The sequence below is a fragment of the Pelodiscus sinensis genome, chromosome 1, assembly GCF_052426305.1.
Source record: "Pelodiscus sinensis isolate ZL-2025 chromosome 1, ASM5242630v1, whole genome shotgun sequence".
Lineage (NCBI taxonomy): Eukaryota > Metazoa > Chordata > Testudines > Trionychidae > Pelodiscus > Pelodiscus sinensis.
This window is the reverse complement of record NC_143052.1, coordinates 304,016,543-304,035,027: the sequence shown is the minus strand read 5'-3', so window position 1 is coordinate 304,035,027 and position 18,485 is coordinate 304,016,543. Positions and strand designations below refer to the sequence as shown.

General features: G+C 47.6%; 1 long non-coding RNA gene across 1 annotated transcript; it reads left to right on the top strand.

The window, feature by feature from the left end:
- The first annotated feature begins 1,375 nt into the window (after window positions 1–1,375).
- On the top strand, window positions 1,376–18,485 carry LOC149525790 (uncharacterized). The gene is made up of 4 exons (XR_016348531.1): window positions 1,376–1,727; window positions 1,936–1,986; window positions 5,779–5,844; window positions 7,940–18,485. It is a non-coding gene; the product is annotated as an uncharacterized LOC149525790 (long non-coding RNA).

The following is an 18,485-nucleotide window of genomic DNA, read 5'->3' as shown; positions in this document are numbered from 1 at the left end:
TGCACCAGCAGCTCCTCCCATCCGCACTGCTGTGTGGTGTCAGTTGAAGGGCACACATTGCTCTGTGTCTCGCAGGTCCACCTGCTGCTCTTTTAAGGGTAGCCAAAACTACATCAGGGTTATTTTCAGGCCCCACTTTGCAGAACGCTACCTTCTGTGGCTGGTTTCCATTTCCTGTCATAAACTCTCCAAACTTCGGAGGAGTCGTTGCCATCCCTGGGCTTGTTCCCATATAAATTCCTGCTGGTTCTTTTGCTGCTAAGCCTAGCAGGCAAACAAGGACTGGTTTTCTGCATGGTGGGATTGTTGGAAGGTCTGCAGGGCCTTCTACTCCTGCAATTTTCAACTGGGTTTATTTCAAGGGCTAAGAAGCAGGGCTGGCATTAGACTAGCGGCATCTCAGGGCAGAAAGCTGAAGCTCTGAGCCCAGATGGGCTGGAGCATTGAGGCCCAGCACCTTGCAGTAAATCCTGAGCCCCAATGTCCTGTGGGGTTACAGACTGGAGCTGGAAGTCCTAAGCCCCAGTGCCTAGCATGACAGAGGCTTGGAACCGGGCTGTGGAGTATTAAATTAAATTAATGGAGATTGCCTATCTCCTAGAACTGGAAGGGACCATATTGGAGGGGACCTCAGAAAGAGAGGTTGAGAACCCATGTCCTACACCTCTCTTTGCTGCTCTAGAACCCTTTTGCAGTGTTCTCTCCAGTACCCAGACTTCTACATCTTCTCAGCCACGTTCTCAGTTTGCATAGATAAAAGGAAATCCTGGATGAGCCCCCCCAGCTGGGACAGGGTGGGAAGGTCTTCCACAAACACAGGTGTTCCGTGAACACAGCCCGTGTTGAGACTTTCTTGTCTGTACCTACCGATGTGTAGACTATTTCCAGTGTTTTAATCCACCTGTCCATGCATAGCACCGTTACATTATATCTCAGCTTTCTAGTCCCTCCTCCAGATGGAGGGAAAGTGTTTCCATTCAGAGAACTCCCTTTGAAAGGCTCTCCTAGCATTTGTCTCTTTTGCTCTCTGTTTCCCTCAAACACTCCTCTGTGTGTCCCTTTAGGCAGATTCCTTATTAATGGGATAATAGGTTTGTTGATTCTATAGCCCCACTCTAGCCAGGCAATCAGGTACATTTCTATCCAATTAGGCTTTCTCTGGGGAAGCTAATTAGTAGTAGTAGTTACCAGAGTGCTGACCCCAAGTACAAGCTCTCAGCACCCTGTCACATCTCGCTGGAGATAAGGCCCCAAAATATCCATTAGTGATCACTAATCTCTCTGTGTCCCAGCTTTTGGGGTCTGATTGTGAATTTTTTCCATATTACTGTACTGTGCTAGTGCCCATACGCCTTGCAGATAGGAGAAAGTGACTGCAAAATGTTGTCCATAGCAACACTAGTAATATGAGATGTATGAGACTGAAATACCTCCTGGGATTAAGTCCTTCCAAAAACAGTGGTCCCCAGGATACTGTCAATGGATGAACTGTCAATGAACAACAGCCCTGACAAGTAACTGGGGTTTCCTGACTGCTTAGGCTGTGCCTTTCTATTGGTTACTACAGTTCTGTGCCTCTTTTCCCCCAGGCTTTCTATTGAAGCATTAGAGGCTGTGCTTTTCAAGGCTGTGAATGAGAAGCTGATAAGAACACTCTGGAAGCAGAGAACTTGGATGCTTCTTGAAAATCCGCAGACTCACCACGAGGGGGTGTGTTTGCTGGTGAGGTAAGAGATCTAGGAGACAGCATTTCATCCTCAGGGATCGGCAACAAATAGAGTGACTGACAGGGAACTTTCAGGTATAGCTTTGTGCGGGGTGTCCTGGGTGAGAAACACAGAGCTTCCATGCGTACGTTTTATAGTTGTATGGTCATAGCAGCTAAGCTTTTGAAGTGCACAGTCTGCCCCATAAGTGGTTCCTTTTGTCTTCCAGTGTTCTGCAAAGATCTGGACTAATAACAGTGGAGATCATACAGAGCCTCAGGTATGAGCAGTTCCACCATTAGGCTGTTATCTGTTGTTTACCTTTCTCTGAGGAGTTGTACAGTTCAGTTCATAGGAATTCATTTTAGATAGTAGAATGTGTCCTTTGTAAGGAAATCTCACAAGGAACTTCATTACACCTTTCTTAATCATTTTCTCTTTGTTATTTTTGGGGCCTATACTAGCCTGGCCTAGCTGCCTATTCTAATTGCTGGTTAAGAGAGAGTGAGAAAGATATAGATAGGCTACGTCTACATTGGCAAGATTTTGCGCAAATAAGTTATGTCTAACCTACAGCACTAATTCAAATTAACTTAATTCGAATTAGTTAATTCAAAATAAGCTAATTTGAATGAGTGCATCTAGACCTAAAAACTAATTCGAATTAGCATTTTGCTAATTCGAAATAGCATGTCCACATTGAGTGGACCCTGAACCGAAGTTAAGGCTGGCCAGAACCAGTGCCGTCAGGGCATCAGGTTAGGACTTAAGGTTTGGAGCTGCTTCCTCAGGCTAGCCGAGGGCTGTGCTTAAAAGGACCCGACCCCCACCCCGGACAGACAGTTCTCAGGATTCCCCGCTTGCTTGTCTAACTCGATGGGGACAACAAAGCAGTCCTGTCTTGGAGTGCCCTGAATGCCCACACTCGGCACATTACAGCACTCGACCATCAGCCCGGCTGCACTTGCCGCAGGCTGCCATCCGGGGGAGGTCAATCAGGGGGCTGTCAGGATCCAGGAGGCCCTACAGGAAAGCTTCCACCCCGAGGAGCCCGCAGAGCCACCCCAGTCCTCCCCATCGGGGGCTCGTGCCCCATTCCTCCCTCACCTCCTTCCACTTACCCTTCCCGAGCCCCCTCTTCCTGATGTAAAAAATAAAGGACACGTGTTCAAAAATAGAAACTCTCTTTATTTAACAAAACTGGGGACGCGGGAGGGGTGAGTTAACCTCTGGGGGACTGGGAAAAGGAGGTGGGAGAGGGGAAGAAAGAGGGTGGGAGAGGGGAGGTGGAAACCTGGGAGGAGGGAGCTGGAAGGGGGAAGCCAGGGGAAGAAGGAGGAGGGGAAGTATAAAACTATGGTACGCCATATCTTCAGAACTGTGTACAGATGTGGTCTTCTCACCTCAAAAAAGATATGGCCTTGGAAAGGGTTCAGAAAAGGGCAAGTACAATGATTAGGGGTTTGGAACAGGTCCCATATGAAGAGAGGCTAAAGAGACTGGGACTTTTCAGCTTAGAAAAGAGGAGACTGAGGGGTGATATGATAGAGGTCTTTAAAATCATGAGTGGTATGGAGAGGGTGCATAAAGAAAAGTTCTTCATTAGTTCCCATAATATAAGGACTAGAGGACACCAAATGAAATGAATGGACATCAGGTTTAAAACTAATAAAAGAAAGTTCTTCTTCACACAAAGTTCTTCTTATAGTCAACCTGTGGAACTCCTTGCCACAGGAGGCTGTGAAGCCTAGAACTATAACAGAGTTTAAAGAGAAGTTAGATAAATTCATGGAGGTTGGTTCCGTGGAGTGCTATTAGCCAGGGGGTAGGAATGGTGTCCCTGGACTCTGTTTGTGGAAGGCTGAAGATGGATGGCACGAGACAAATCGCTTGGTCATTGTCTTCGGTCCATCCCCTCTGGGGTACCTGGTGTTGGCCGCTGTCGGCAGACAGGCTACTGGACTAGATGGACCTTTGGTCTGACTCAGTACGGCCATTCTTATGTTCTTATGTTCTAAGCGCAGGGCTCAGGGTCGGGGGTCTCACTGGAACAACTTGATTTTCATGCAAACCTGCTCCTGGTTTTGGATGTGGCCTTTGGTGGCCAGGCTGCAGCTATCCTGCCCTAGACGGCTGCATTCCTGTGCCTAGTGTGGAGGTCATGGACGCTGGAGGCCTCCCCCCCAAACCTCGATAATGTCCACGATCTCCGCACTAGACCAGGTGGGCACCTGCCTCTTGTGGCCCTGGGCAGGCTCCTAGGAGCCGCCAGCCTGGTCCTGGGAAGAGGCGGAGGGCTGGGTGGCAGCGGGTGGCTGGCTCATGCCATGCCAGGTGCAGGGTCTGCTGGCTGGGTGCTGGCAGGCTTGCAACTGGCACAGGCACTGTAGCCAGACCGTGCCCCTTTAAGGGCTCTGGGGCTAGGAGAGGGGCAGAAAAGTTTCCCTGGCTTGGCCCAGAGTGGCCATCAGGGCAACCCGATTAAGGTTAGCCTCCCACTAGTTTGAATTTAGTGGCTACACAGCCCTTAATTTGAACTACCTAATTCGAACGAGGCGTTAGTCCTCGTAGAATGAGGTTTACCTAGTTCGAATTAAGCGCTACGCTAGTTCGATTGAAATTCGAACTAGCAGTTTATATGTATAGCCGCTATTAAAGTTAATTTGAACTAACGGCTGTTAGTTCGAATTAACTTTGTAGTGTAGACATACCCATACTTTTAACGCAAGAGTTTTTGCGTTAGAATATTTGCACAAGAGAGCGTCTACACTGGCATGTGCTGTTGCGCTAAGAGGCGCTTTTGTGCAAAATCATCCGTGCCAGTGTAGACGCTCTCTTGCGCAAGAAAGCTCCGATGGCCATTTTAGCCATTGGGCTTTCTTGCACAAGAAATTAATGTGGCCTGTCTACACTGCCCTCTTGCGCAAGAACAGTTGCACAGGAGGGCTTTTTCCTGAGCGGGAGCATCATAGTTTTTGAGCAAGAAGCACTGATTTTATACATTAGAATGTCAGTGTTCTTGCGCAAGAACTCCCCGCCAGTGTAGACAGGCAGCTGCTTTTGCGCAAAATCATGCCAATGTTGCAGCCAAGTTAGCTGGTGAGAGAAAGTGTGCCGTGTCCCTTTTGGTATTCCCTTTGAGGTAGACAGAAAAAGTCCCTGTGTGCAGCACTGAGCTACTATTAATCTCTCCGTGCTGTGACTTCTCATGCATAAATGGAGATGTTAATGTTCTCCTACTTCTCCAGTGTGGTGTTAGGAGGAATTTGTAATTTGCAATAGAATGCTTTGAGATGGCGCAGTCATTTAGTAGCAGAGGCTGGCACACTGTCACGTAGGGTATGTTTATTCTCCGATCAAACTAGTGTGCTAAAAATAGAGTAGCTGTGGCAGGAGTAGCAGGAGGGGTTAACTATTCCAAGGAAGATCCCATCCAAACCCAAAAGTCTGTTCTCAAGGTGGCTAGCTCCTCCGACTGCTTCTGTCATCTTACCTGCACTCTATTTTTAGTAGTCAGAGTTAGTGTGGACTCAAACTATAGACCTAAGCTCAGTGTTGTTCACTGTTCCTTACTGGTGCTTCATCACTGGGAGGTAGGCAGGCCACCGCCACACAGTGCCTGCTGTTGCAGGTTCCTGATTGCCTTGCCCAGGAAGCACTAGATTCCTCCCCTTTGGCCCTGTGCCATCCTTTCCTTAGCACACCCATGCAAGCCAGGCAAGCATTGTGGCCTAATTAATTTATCCAGGTGAGATCCTTGCTTAGTACGCACTTATTCCTGGCCCCAGCCCCTTTGTTCACACCACTAGATTAATACACTATCCTAGTATATCTCCAATAACTGACAGCAGTGGCAAGAGGAACATAGATTGTTTAAAGCAAATGAGGTTTTATGTAAACATTCTTAATTTTTTTCTCTTATTCTCTTCAGTGTGGACGCTAAACTTTTCTAGTATGTTCTTGCCTACAGCTCACCTTAGACCCACAATAGAAGCCAAAGGGCCAATGTTATCACCTTGCACTTAACAAGAGAAGGTTTTTTATTGATGTTTATTTTACACTGCTTATTTAGGCATCATCCTGGAACATACGGACACCAAAAATATGAAATGGCTGGACATGGAACATCTGTTGACCTGTAAGTAACAAATACAGGTGAAATCCTATTCATTAGTGAGTTATAAAGAAATTTAGCTGACAAGCAAGCAGTAACTGATACCACAGGTGTGAAGTGCATCAGCCACACATCAAAGGACAGATTCAGCTTTAGTCTGCTCTGAAAGAGGTACGTCTACACTACAGCGTTAATTCAAGTTAACTTAATTCGAAATTGTTCATTTGAATTAAGCTAATTCGAATTATGCATCTATACACAAAACCTATTTCAAAATAGCATTTTGTTATTTTGAAATAGCGCGTCCACACTGAGTGGACCCTGAACCGAAGTTCAGGCTGGCCGGAACCAGTGCTGGCAGGGCATCAGGTTAGGACATAGTGTGTGGGGCTGCTGCCTCAGGCTAACTGAGCTCCGTGCTTCACGGGACCCTACCCCCACCCCGAACAGACAGTTCTCAGGGTTCCCCGCTCGCTTGTCTACCCCGATGAGGGACAACAAAGCAGTCCTGTCTTGGAGTGCCCTGAGTGCCTGCACTCGGGACACCACAGCACTCGGCCACATGGAGCCAGAGCTGCCCCTGGGCACACCGGTGCGTCTCGTAGGGTTGTTGCCATCAGCCCAGCTGCACTTGCTGCAGGCTACCGTCCGGGGAGTCCATCGGGGGGCTGTCAGGATCCAGGAGGCCCTGCAGGAGAGTGTCCACCCCGAGGAGCCCTCAGAACCACCCCGGTCCTCCCCACCGGGGGCTCGTGCCCCATTCCTCCCTCACGTCCATCTACTTACTCCTCCCTAGCCTCCCTTCCTGATGTCAAATAAAAGACATGTATGTTCAAAAATAGAAACTGGGTTTATTGAACAACAGGGTGAACCTCTGGGGAGACTGGGAAAAGGAGGTGGGAGAGAGGAATAGAGTGGGTGGGAGAGGGGAGGGTGAAACCTGGGAGGAGGAAGTTGGAAGGGAGAAGCAAAGGGAAGAAAGGAGAAGGGAAGATCAGGGCCCAAGGTTGGGGGTCTCACCGCACCAACTTGATTGTCATGCAAACCTGCTCCTGGGTTCGCATGTGGCCTTTGGTGGCCAGGCTGGCAGCTATCCTGCCATTGACGGCCGTGTTCCTCTGTCTAGTGCGGAGATCATGGATGCTGGGGCATCCCTCCCAAACCTGAATAAGGTCCATGATCTCCACCCTGGACCAGGAAGGCACCCGCCTTCTCCAGCCCCTGTCAGGCTCCTGGGTGCTGGCAGACTGCTCCTGAGGAGCAGTGGAGGGTTGGCTGCCAGTGCCTTGCTGGCTCACGTTTTGTGGCTACTGGCTCAGGGGCCCCGGTGGCCACTGCTGGCTCTTGGCTGGTAGGCTTGGATCTGGCACGGGCCAGGGTCTATCCCTTTAATGGCTCTGGGGCCAGAGGGAGAGGAGAGCAAGTTTTCCTGGTTGTGCCCAGAGTGGCCACCAGGGCTCCCTGGGAAGGGCTGGAGGCCCCCTATTTTGAATTAATTGTCTACACAGCACTTAATTTGAAATAGCTATTTCAAATTTGGTGTTACTCCTCGTAGAATGAGGTTTACCAAATTTGAATTAAGCGCTCTGCTATTTCGAATTAATTTCGAAATAGCGGTTTGCATGTATAGATGCTATTAAAGTTAATTCAAAATAACAGCTGTTATTTTGAATTAACTTTGCGGTGTAGACGTACCTGGAGGAAACTGCAGCCAGTGTGATATAAGTCAGTGCATCTCCTGGCTATCCTGGCAATGCCTCTTCCCAACCTGTGTGATCCACTCTTTGGGCTCCATCGGCTCCCTGGGAGCCACTTTTTGCTACCCCAAACTCCACACCATCAGATTTATTTCTGTCAGGAGATGTAAAATAACTTAAAAGCAGAAGCTATTGAGTCAATGGAGCACCTTCCAATTGGATGAGTTTCTGGTAGGGTCAGGGTCTCCCCTCTCCCCCCTCCTCCATCTCAGTTTGGAGCTTGGAAGGATCCCAATGGAGGAACCTAAAGCTTTGTTTGGACAGAGAGCTTCTGTAGCTTGGTACTCACTGGTACTAAATCTCCAGCTACTGCAGGCATAGGTGACTATATGAAAAGTGAGTCATATTCTCTGTAATTCCAGCTCTCCAGGTCCTACAGAATGACCCAAGTCCCATTGTCCAGCTGGTGGCAACTCAGGTCCTAAGAGACATCTGACCTGGATGAGTGCTCGGGGAATGAAGCACAGACAACTAGATCAAAGAGCTCCTGCTACCTTGAATGGGAACAAGAGAGGGATTGCTGGAGGACAATGTGCTCTGTCTGTGCCAGCTTGTTTCCAGCTTGCACCTCATATACTTCGGTGGGAAGCTAGACATTGGTGGTATGCGGCCAGCTCTGCTATGGGGTAGGAGAGTAGTATAAGGGCCCTACCATCAATCAAACATTAGCCCCGCCACCTGACCCTGGAAGTCCCCCCCCCCCCGACTCCCCGGAAGTTCCTTCTCCCTTGTCACCGGCAGTCCCGCCCCTGGAGGGTAGTACATCCGGGTCGAGAGGGACAGGTGACCGGAAGCAAAAAAAGGATGTCATGTGACCCCCGTTAGGCCCGTCCCCTGTCACCGGAAGTCCCGCCCTTGGGGGTAATACATCCGGGGTCAAGAGGGGCAGGTGACCGGAAGTAAGGGGTGTCATGTGACCCCTCTAAGGACTTGCCCCGCCTCCCTCTACCAATCAGGAAGGGCTTTCCCCGTAGGACCGCCCCGCGAACCGCTTTGACCAATCGGGGGGAAGTTCCGGGACCGGATGACCCGCCCAGAAGTGGGTCGTGTGATCCCTCTAAGAACTCGCCCCGCCTCCCTCCACCAATCAGGAGGGGGTTTTTCCCTGTAGGACCGCCTCGTGAACTGCTTTGACCAATCAGGGGGCAGTTCTGGGACCGGATGACCCGCCCAGCAGTGGGTTGTGTGACCCCTCTAAGAACTCACCCTGCCTCCCTCTACCAATCAGGAGGGTTTTTTTCCCTGTAGGACCGCCCCACAAATCGCTTTGACCATTCGGGGGGTGCAGTTCCGGGACCCGTTGACCAGACCAGAAGCTGGTCGTGTGACCCCTCTAAGAGCTTCCCGTGACACCCTCTGTCAATCAGAGCATAGCACTTCCCCATAAGTTCTAGCGCCACACAAAAGAGGCCATCTTGTTCCAAGAGCGCATGTTTCAGAGAGTGTGCAAACGCTGAGCGGAAACATGGACTCCTTCACCACCCCCACCAGAAGTTTGGAGTTTGTTTTGGTGACGAGGGCCTTCCACCACATGAGAAGAAAGTGCCACATCAGCAACAGTTCCGAGGACGAGGGAGAGGCGAAAAGGGGCCCTTTGCCCCCTCTGCTATTGGATACACCAGAATCTGATCCCGAAACCCAACTCCTCCCACGGCAGCCTGACGAGCTAGACGGCCTCTCGTTATCTGTCCCTGTGGAGGATGCTGCCCATCTCTCCCAGGAGTCGGACAAGGTGAACGGAAAAGAAGTCAAACAGGTAAATGAAAAAATCGAGGTGGGGGGCATCATGGGTGTTTTGTGAATCTAAAAACCAGCAGCTGTAGCTTATTCTCTTTTTTGACAATCTCTTGCCAGGTCGACGATGACTTTCTAGAAACCTTTGAGAAATTGCACATCGGTAATCCTGTGGGAGTAAATCTATCTTGTGCCCGCTTTTTTTGCTCATATCTGACACATGGATCTCGAGAACAAACGTGCAAGAATGAATTAACTCGGACTCCCTAATAGCGATAGTGGTGGGGGTGTCATGGTGCCCATTTGCAGATGGCTGTAAAAGGGTGTGTTAATCCAGATGCTTAATAAAACTTGTATGAAATGTGCTGGTGTGAATGTGTTCCTTCCATACTTACAGCATCTTTTACTAACACAAATAACAGTCATGTCTACGCAGATTGCTCTGTTAGAGAAAATATATTACACCCCCAGGGAAGCTGGCAGCTTTGGTGGGGTGAACCCTCTGTTTCAAGCAGTCAAAAAGCACAGTAAAACTTTGAACAGAAGACAGGTAACATCATGGCTTTCGGACCAAGACGCTTACTCTTTGCACAAGCCTGCTCAAATACATTTTAAAAGAGACAAGACCATTGTCTCAGACATGGATGCACAATGGCAAGCAGATTTGGTGGATATGCACGGGTTCTCCAAACGCAACAGCAGTTTTAAGTATATTTTAACAGTGATAGACATTTTATCAAAATATGCCTGGGCCTTAGGCCTAAAGGACAAGACGGGCAAGGAGGTAGCCAAGGCCTTTAAAGCTATTTTCAGCGAAGGTCGCGTGCCTCAAAAATTACAAACGGATCGGGGAAAAGAATTTTTAAACAAACCTTTAAGTGGATTGTTAAAGCGGCATGGTGTCCACCATTTTGTTCCTAACAATGAAGTCAAAGCGGGGGTTGTGGAGCGATTTAACAGAACTTTAAAATCTAGGATGTGGAGATATTTTACAGCCCACAATACCTTTCGCTACATTGACATATTATCTGAGTTTATAAAGAGTTACAGCTGGAGCTTTCACAGAACTATACGGACCAGACCTGCTGATGTGAACCCCGCAAATTCTCTGAAGGTCTGGAAAACTGTTTATGGAGATGATGTTAAAATAAAACAGGCTGTTGTTCCTTTTAGAAAAGGGGACCACGTGAGACTCTCTAAAACCAAAGGTGCCTTTAAAAATGGTTATGAACAAACATTTACCGATGAGATATTCATAGTGGATGAAGCCTTAACCAGGGGTGAGAGACCTGTCTACCGATTAAAAGATTACGAGGGTGAGACAGTGACGGGGTCGTTTTACCCTGAAGAATTACAAAAGGTGAACCCCAAACAAGACAGGATTTACAGGATTGAAAAAGTTCTAGCAGAGAAAGGGAAAGGAAGAAAAAAGCAGCTATTGGTGAAATGGCTGGGGTGGCCCAACAAATTTAACAGTTGGGTAGAAGCTTCTCAACTCTGTAACGTTTAAGCGAGAATAAAAACAATCCCACCTGCAAGGAGAGAAATGGAGGACGGGGGCTTCTACATCACTCTGCCCAGCAACGCCAGCTCTGGGGTTTTTCCCCAAAACACCAGCTCGGCCTTTACAATACAGCTAATAAAGTCGTTGGATCTCCCGGGGGCCTAGGAAGTGGGGTTAGCGGAAATACAATATCCAAACAGCTGGAACAACATTACTGAGGACACCCCTTTCCAAATCACCTTTGGAGATAAACCATGGAGTTATATCCTACGGCGAGGTTATTACTCAACTATACCCGAATTATTGGAACATATGAATAGCATTGTGGCACGTCATTCTGGACCGCCTGATGTTATCATGAATTATGACCCTGTGAGTAGAAAATGTAGACTTAAATCCACCGATGCTACTGCTACGTTTTCTACCCTCGGGGAGCTAGCTAACATTCTGGGTTTGGCCCCCGGGCACAGTGTCCAGAAGAGTCCCTTCTCAGCAGACATCACAGGGGGTTTCAACTCCTTGTATCTATACACGGATATTGTAGAACACCAGTTTGTGGGGGACTTTTCTGTCCCCCTGTTACGCTGCGTCCCTGTCAGAGGAAATAACAATGAGTTTGTTACCATCACCTACGATAAGCCTCATTACGTACCCATCAGTCAACACCACATCGACACCATCACCATTGAAATAAAGACGGATCAAAACAGATGCGTTTCATTTTGCTTTGGCAAGGTGATTGTGAAGCTGCACCTGCGTTCCCGGAAAGAGCGAGGTTTCTAAAAAGCAAAACACTATTATGGCGATCGTAAAAAATTACGGTGACTCCAAAGTCTACAGCAACTATTACAAAGCCCAGGCTGGATATGCCCTTCCTGGATATCATGGAGCCCCTGTGATGTACGGGGCCGGCGTGGGCGGTATATTCCGTAGCCTTTTTTGAAAAGCTGTACCGCTTTTGCGAAGAGGGCTAGAGATTATTAAACCCCACATAAAAACAGCCGCTCAAAACATAGCCAGAGATGTGGTAGGCCACGTTTCCCAGGCTGTCTTGGAGAAGGTGGGGAATCCGGCTAAACAGGAAGGGTCAGGGCTGATGTATATTAAAAGGAGGAAGAGAAAGAGAAATGCGTCATATCCGCGACGCACAGGACCCCCGAAACCCTTTAAAAGAAGAGCCTTGACACGCAGGACAGGCCATAAGCAAAAGTCCAAGAGGAAGCCAGGGAGAAAGAGGACACGCTCTGTACCTGGTAAAAGAGATATATTTTAGTCAACATGGCTTTCGTTCACTGCGGGTCGGAAGAGTGCACCAAATCTGAACTAGACTTGTTTCAGATAGCCCCTACTCAGACCAGCATTGAGAAAAGCATCTACATCGAGGTGCCGCCTCTGTCAGCCGTGACAGAAACTGCCCCCATCGACTTTTTTATAGCAGGGAATGGCATAGATTATATGGATTTAAACAACATCCTACTCTACCTTTGTTGCAAGATAGTAAAAGGCGATGGGACTGCACTCCCCAGGGATGCCGCGGTAGGCCTGGTGAATTACCCAGTGGCCTCTATTTTCAGTCAATTGGATGTTACATTGGGAGACCGCCTAGTAAGCAATTTTCCGCCTGACTGTTTTACAAAGACACTCCTGGACAACACGAAAAAACAGCTGGATGGTGAGAATCTAGGATTTGTGAGGTGTGCAAGGCTGACGTCCCAGAGCAGGACAATGGAGTTGTTGGGTCATCTACACAGCGACCTGTTTTTTCAAGAAAAACTTTTGTTGAACGGGGTGGATGTGAAAATTAAATTGACACGCAGTAAAGCACCCCAGGTGAGGTGTTTAAAGGCAACTGATGGTTGTTTTTCTTAATTTTTCTTCTTAAAAACAATGAACAATTCAGAAAAAATACCTAGACATAATATATATATATTAAATAGATATTCTATATATAGAGAAGTGTTTTATTTAAAGCAAAATGTGATCAAGTTCAAAAATTATTTTTAGAACATGACAAACTTCACACACTGAGCCAGTCAGACAGTTTAGCCAATTTTTGTTTTTTAGAAGGCAAAAAAGGAGTTGGTGTTTCTCGATCCATCCCAGCGTCAGTGGCTGAGGCCTTCAGGCGTTCCAAAAGAACTCTGTTGTCTGCACTGCCCATGATGGAAGATGGAACGTTTAGTTCTGCCATGGCATTGATAAACACATCCCATCCTTTAGGTACATGTCTGCTAGGGACAGAACGCGTCTGGGTGACGGCTCTGACTAAGTCAAGCATGTTAGAACCATTCACCACCGAGCCTTTGTACACAAATGCACCTTTATCATTCCAGGAAGCGATAGTTTTATCCTGGCCCAGCTTATTTAGCAACACTGAGGCGTTTTTCTTATAACGCTTATTCACGTTATCCAACACCTCCTGAACCACAGAGTCTGAGGTGTTTTCTGTTTCTGGAGGTTTGGCGGTGTCACTCTGTTCTGGTAGAAACAGACTTATTTTCCTTTTATCTGCATCACTTTGCTTCACGTACGTTAGGTATCTCTGAAGCACAGCGCTGTAGAGTTTAGCCTTTTCGTATTCGGCTAAGTCAGTCCTTTGAAGAACAGACTTCATTTCAGCATCCAGTAAGCGAGTTGCAGTTGTTCTGATATTTTCCTCCACTGGAGGGGGAGCCCTTAATTGCTCCAGCTGATGGCTGGGCACCAGGTACATTTTTTCTGCATACTCCATTATCGGTTATTCAAAAGCCCCGTTATCAGAGGGACAGCAAAACTTAACAAAGGGCCGATAAACCCCCCAGACTGCTTCACCAGATGCTTCTTTCTTTTAAGCGAGACCCTTTTATTAGACAATGTTTTTATAAGCGTGCGTTTCTTTTTCAGCACGCTCACTTGATTCTGCGTCAAAGGCACGTTTCCTTTTAAGGTATTGAGTGCTAGTTCTGAGATGGCCGCTACTAAATCGTCAGAGGCCGAACACAGTATAGCCTTCCTTTGCTGCGGGGGTGATTTGCTAAGTAATTTTAAAAGAGCCAGGTTTCTCTTCACGCAGCTAGACATGTTTTCGGTCGGCAACCCCCAGCTGTTAAAAAGGGTCTGCCGATAAATCATCTCTTTTTATACCCGGCGGTTGTTCTTTTCAAAGTAGAAGCCACCGGCCAGTCTGGAGGGAAAAGACCAGTTCTTAGTCTATAAGCTTCTGGCGTGGACGCATTTAAATCCACCACCAGGTAGCCATAAGGTCTTTTGGTAGCATCCTCAAAAGCTTCTAGAAAGAATTGAGCCTTGCCGGGGTAAATTTGCCGAGCAAGCGTAGCGATTTGCAGTTTATCCCTGGGGTTTTTGAACAGAACCATGTACTTAGTGTTTAGGTTAATCGTACGGCTCTTTTTCCCCTGACAAAATACGTTCTGAACGATATACATAATGCTCAATTTCCTGTGGTGCACGTACTTGGTAAAGGCTTTCTCAATTTCATCGCTTTCACAAGCAGAGTTCATCAGATCATCCACGATAATCAGATTCACTTTATTAGTAGGAAACAAATGGTCATCGTCAAAAGCATTAGGCAGACCCTCCACAAAATTAGTAAAGGGATATTTACAGAGCAGTTCTTTATACAGAGGTTGCCAACAACTGTAACACCACAAAATATTCTCAGGCATAACAGACAGTGTGTGTTTGGCATTATCCAATACGTTTTTTATAAAGTAACTTTTCCCACAGTTGCTAGGCCCTGCGAGAATTGCAGAAAAGGGGTGTTTCCACCTCGTATCCATTTTTCAAAAGCCGAAGGGCCGGGTTTTAAACCCTTCTCCTAGGACCCTCTTGTTATAAACACCTTTGTGTTTTTTAAGGGTTTTTGTCTCTATTTGCCACTGATTTTTGTTTCTTACAATCGAGGGCTGTTGCACCTCTATCTTTTTTGAGGTGTTTTCTTGCAGACCCGTGCAATAGTCCAGGACTAGATCTTTCAAACTGTCAAAGTTGATCTTTTCACAGTTTGCTACGTTTAGGGTAATTCCTTTGACTTTCATACAGGCCTTTCCTCCCGACAGCTTATACCCGTAGGTTTTCGGGCCTGCTGACACAAACTCAGTGATGTGTTGATCTGACGGGATCTCGCTCGTGAGGTCCCCTAAATAATCCCCCAGAGGGGGATTCCAGTCACCTTCCCTTTTCACAAATATCACTGAGTCAGTGTCATGGTATAGGCACCGCTCTTGCAACCCATCTAGGAGACTGTATAATTCTAAGTGGGCATAAGCGGTGGTGAAACAGGCTATGAAAACATTGGTATTGCCAGAGACAGAGTACCGGTCTTTTGCGTGCTTCCAAGACACGCATGCTGTTTCATTGTCGATAAACTCGCAGGATGAAACCTCGTAATTGGGGGAAAACAGGTACCGAAAGAGTTCATCAGGGTCTCTTACGATGCTGGTGTTGGGTAGGTTTGTTCTTTGGCCGAATTTACCCCACAGAGAATTTAAAAACAGTTTAGCAATTTGGCGTTTAGCTGGGTTCGACCTGATCTCGTGTTGGCGTAAACGCACGCCTTCTTTTTGGTAAAAATCGTTAACGTACTTATTTTGTTTTTGTTCGTCTGTGCACCAGCCGGGATACCCTGAAGCCTCTTGTTCCTGACGGAGGTGTAATTTGATATACTCTGACAAGAGTTTGTCAGATTTGTCACTGAAATGCCAGATTTCACAGATTTTAGCCACTGTATACCCCTTTGCTATGGCCACAGTCAATTCCACCGTGCACCATGTCCCCAGGATAGCTCTCTCCTCATCAGTATGGGTGCACGTCTCCCGCTGCTCGGTTTCCGCACATGTTTGGCATAGCGGGAACATAAGCTTGCCACCCACTCTGACAGGTAACAATGGGAAAAAGAGGCCTCGCGGGGGGTACACCTTAACTTTTGCAATTCCAAAATAATTTGCAAGGGGTCCAAAGTTGTCATAAACTATATCGGGGTGTCCAATAGGGTATTCTTTGGTTTTGTTTACGAAAGGGTAAAATCATAATAGTGGATTTCTTCCCCGGGGTTAGGCTTGTAATATAGGCGGATAGCGTTTGTCCTCCCCCCGAAAAGAGCATCCCTAGGCCTGAGAGGCTGGGGTAACTGGGCTCGGTTTAAAAAGCCTGCAAGCTCCCTGTCTGTTTCTTTCATCACCTCCCACTCGTGCTCCCAGAGAGTCCTCACTACAAAACCAAGTCGTTTTAGATAGTCAGTCTTAAGCTGCGTCTTGTAATAAAGAAACCCAAAAGTTGTCCCTGTCATAGGGTTTTGTGCTTTTTCACAATAACAGGTGACACAGCCATGGAAAAAACACCCGTTAAACTCAAAGGCCGTGCGTACCCCGTCAACATTGGCATAACCGTCTAAAAAGTAGGGGCCTACCTGTAGTGCCCCACCCTGTAAAGCATGCCGTATTTGTATATTTTCTTTGTAAGAGGTATACAGCAGCCACTGAATAGATGGGGTCGAATATCTCTTTTTCTGCCGGTGGTAATTGTCTGGAGGGAGAACAGCTACCGTGTTAGGCTCCAAAAGCATAAACCTGTACATCGCCATGCAGATGGAGGCCAGCGTGATGTACTGGAAAGGATCGATATACAGGTTTATCTCAGTGAATTTACCAGGGCCTCTCTCTGCTACATCCCCCATCTCTGTCATGTTCATAATCTCTTTTCTATATAGAATACAAGCCTGTCTCAAAATGTTAACATCCTGTTGACAGTAATACGCGAGCTCTTTCTGCAAGTCAAACGTCTCATAGCTGTGGTCCCGATACCAGTCGAGAAACTCTGCTTTTTCCCTGGGCATCATACTGTCTACACCATAGTGTCCCACACCAGGCATAGGCCCCACGTAATTTTGGTGTGAAAAAAATGTGGAAAATACCCTTTGCACCCTTCAAACCCCATCGCCTGCAGTAGCTTGCTAAGCTTCATGGGCAAGAAGTTTAAAGAGTCTATAAAACGAATGTCCAGGGCCTTAACTTTCACACACATTAGTTTACTACCCTGAGTGATCAGCTCTAGGCACATCTTTTCCTTCAGTAGCTGTCTCACGACAAAGTACGCATCGTAACCTTTGGAATTGTGCGCTATGAATGTGTAGTCACGGAACTCTTTGCCAATAAAGGTCTTAATGAACATAGAAAGACACTTGCTACCCTTAAATTCCCAGGATTTTTCTGGCTTTAGGGCCAGAGCAAAAATGTAATTGGGAGTGTGCAACCCCGTCTCCTGCGTGCATTCGAAATCATAAAAAATATACTTTTCTGAGGCTTCGGGCTTTCTAAGGCTGTCCATAAAACAGAAATGATTGTCAATGTTGCCAACAAGCAAGCCCTTACACTGCTTACAGCGTCGCCCTTTACAGCGGTGCCGCTTGTCCATGTAAGACTGACACACATCACACAAAGTTTTAGACAGGCATTCAACTTGTTTTTTCGATGCGCAGTCTATGTGTCTGACTAAGCACTCTTTGGCTCGACAAAATAGTCTACAGCTAGGACACCGCAGCGGCACGCCCACGCTGTCTGAGCACGTTCCGCTCAAGCAGAGGCGGCAACAATACCTGCAAGAGTGGTCATGACTGTACACTGTGTGGCAAAACTCACAATAATTTTTCGCTCCGAACAACTTTTTCACATCCAGAACCCCATAATAATGCTCATCTCCGCCAAGCACCGCGCGCCCGGGGCCGGCACCCCCACCCTCAAGCACCGCGCGCCCGGGGCCAGCGCGCCCCCCCCCGCGCAAGCGCCACACGCTATGTACCCAGGGCCAGGTCAACCCCAAGCACCTGGCAGGTGCATGCAAATGCCCCTGCGGGCGCCATGGCGCCCGCGGGCACCGTGTTGGGGACCACGGACCTACGGCAATAACAGTATTTAATAAGCTTTCCAAACACAGTTCAGCACATAGGCCCCGGAGCTTGCAGTTTATACCCTCTGGAGTCCAAGTCAAACAGTCATGGTACTGCTGGGCTGGCGCATTTATGACACAACCCTCACAATCCTCAAAAAGCTTTTCCCTAAGACAGTGACTAAGGACGGTATAAACACCAACGCGTACAATAGAGCGCATAACTTTTTTACGCTTATGATGTGGCACTGGCTCAACTAGGTCAATGCACAGCCACCTCCTGAATTCTTCATGGCCGTCATCCTTGGCGTTCTCTTCAATGCTTTGTATCAGTGTTGAGCAAAAACAAGGTGGGCCCGGTTCGTCTTCCTCGTCCGATGCAATGCTGTCCCGGGTCTGACGGTCAGCTAGAAAGGCATCGTCAAGCTGTCAAAAGATTGCCAGAAAGAAATAATGTAAGACGCTCTGGTCATTTTTTTTTTAAAGTTTACAAAATCCCGGTTTCCTAACCCCATGATGCCCCAACTTCGATCTTTCATTTACCTATTTGGCTTCTTTTCCAAGCGTCTTGTCCGACTCCTGAGAGCCATGGGCACCTTCTTCCTCCAGGCCATCTAGCTTGTCTGGCTGCATCGTGAGCGGTTGGGTTTCGGCGTCAGATATTGGTGTATCCATCAGCGGCTGGGCCAAAGGGCTCCCTTCAACTTCTCCTTCCTCCTCGGAACTGTCGCTGATGTAGCGCTTTCTTCTCGGCACCACAACAAAGTTGGTGAAAGAAGCCATGTTTC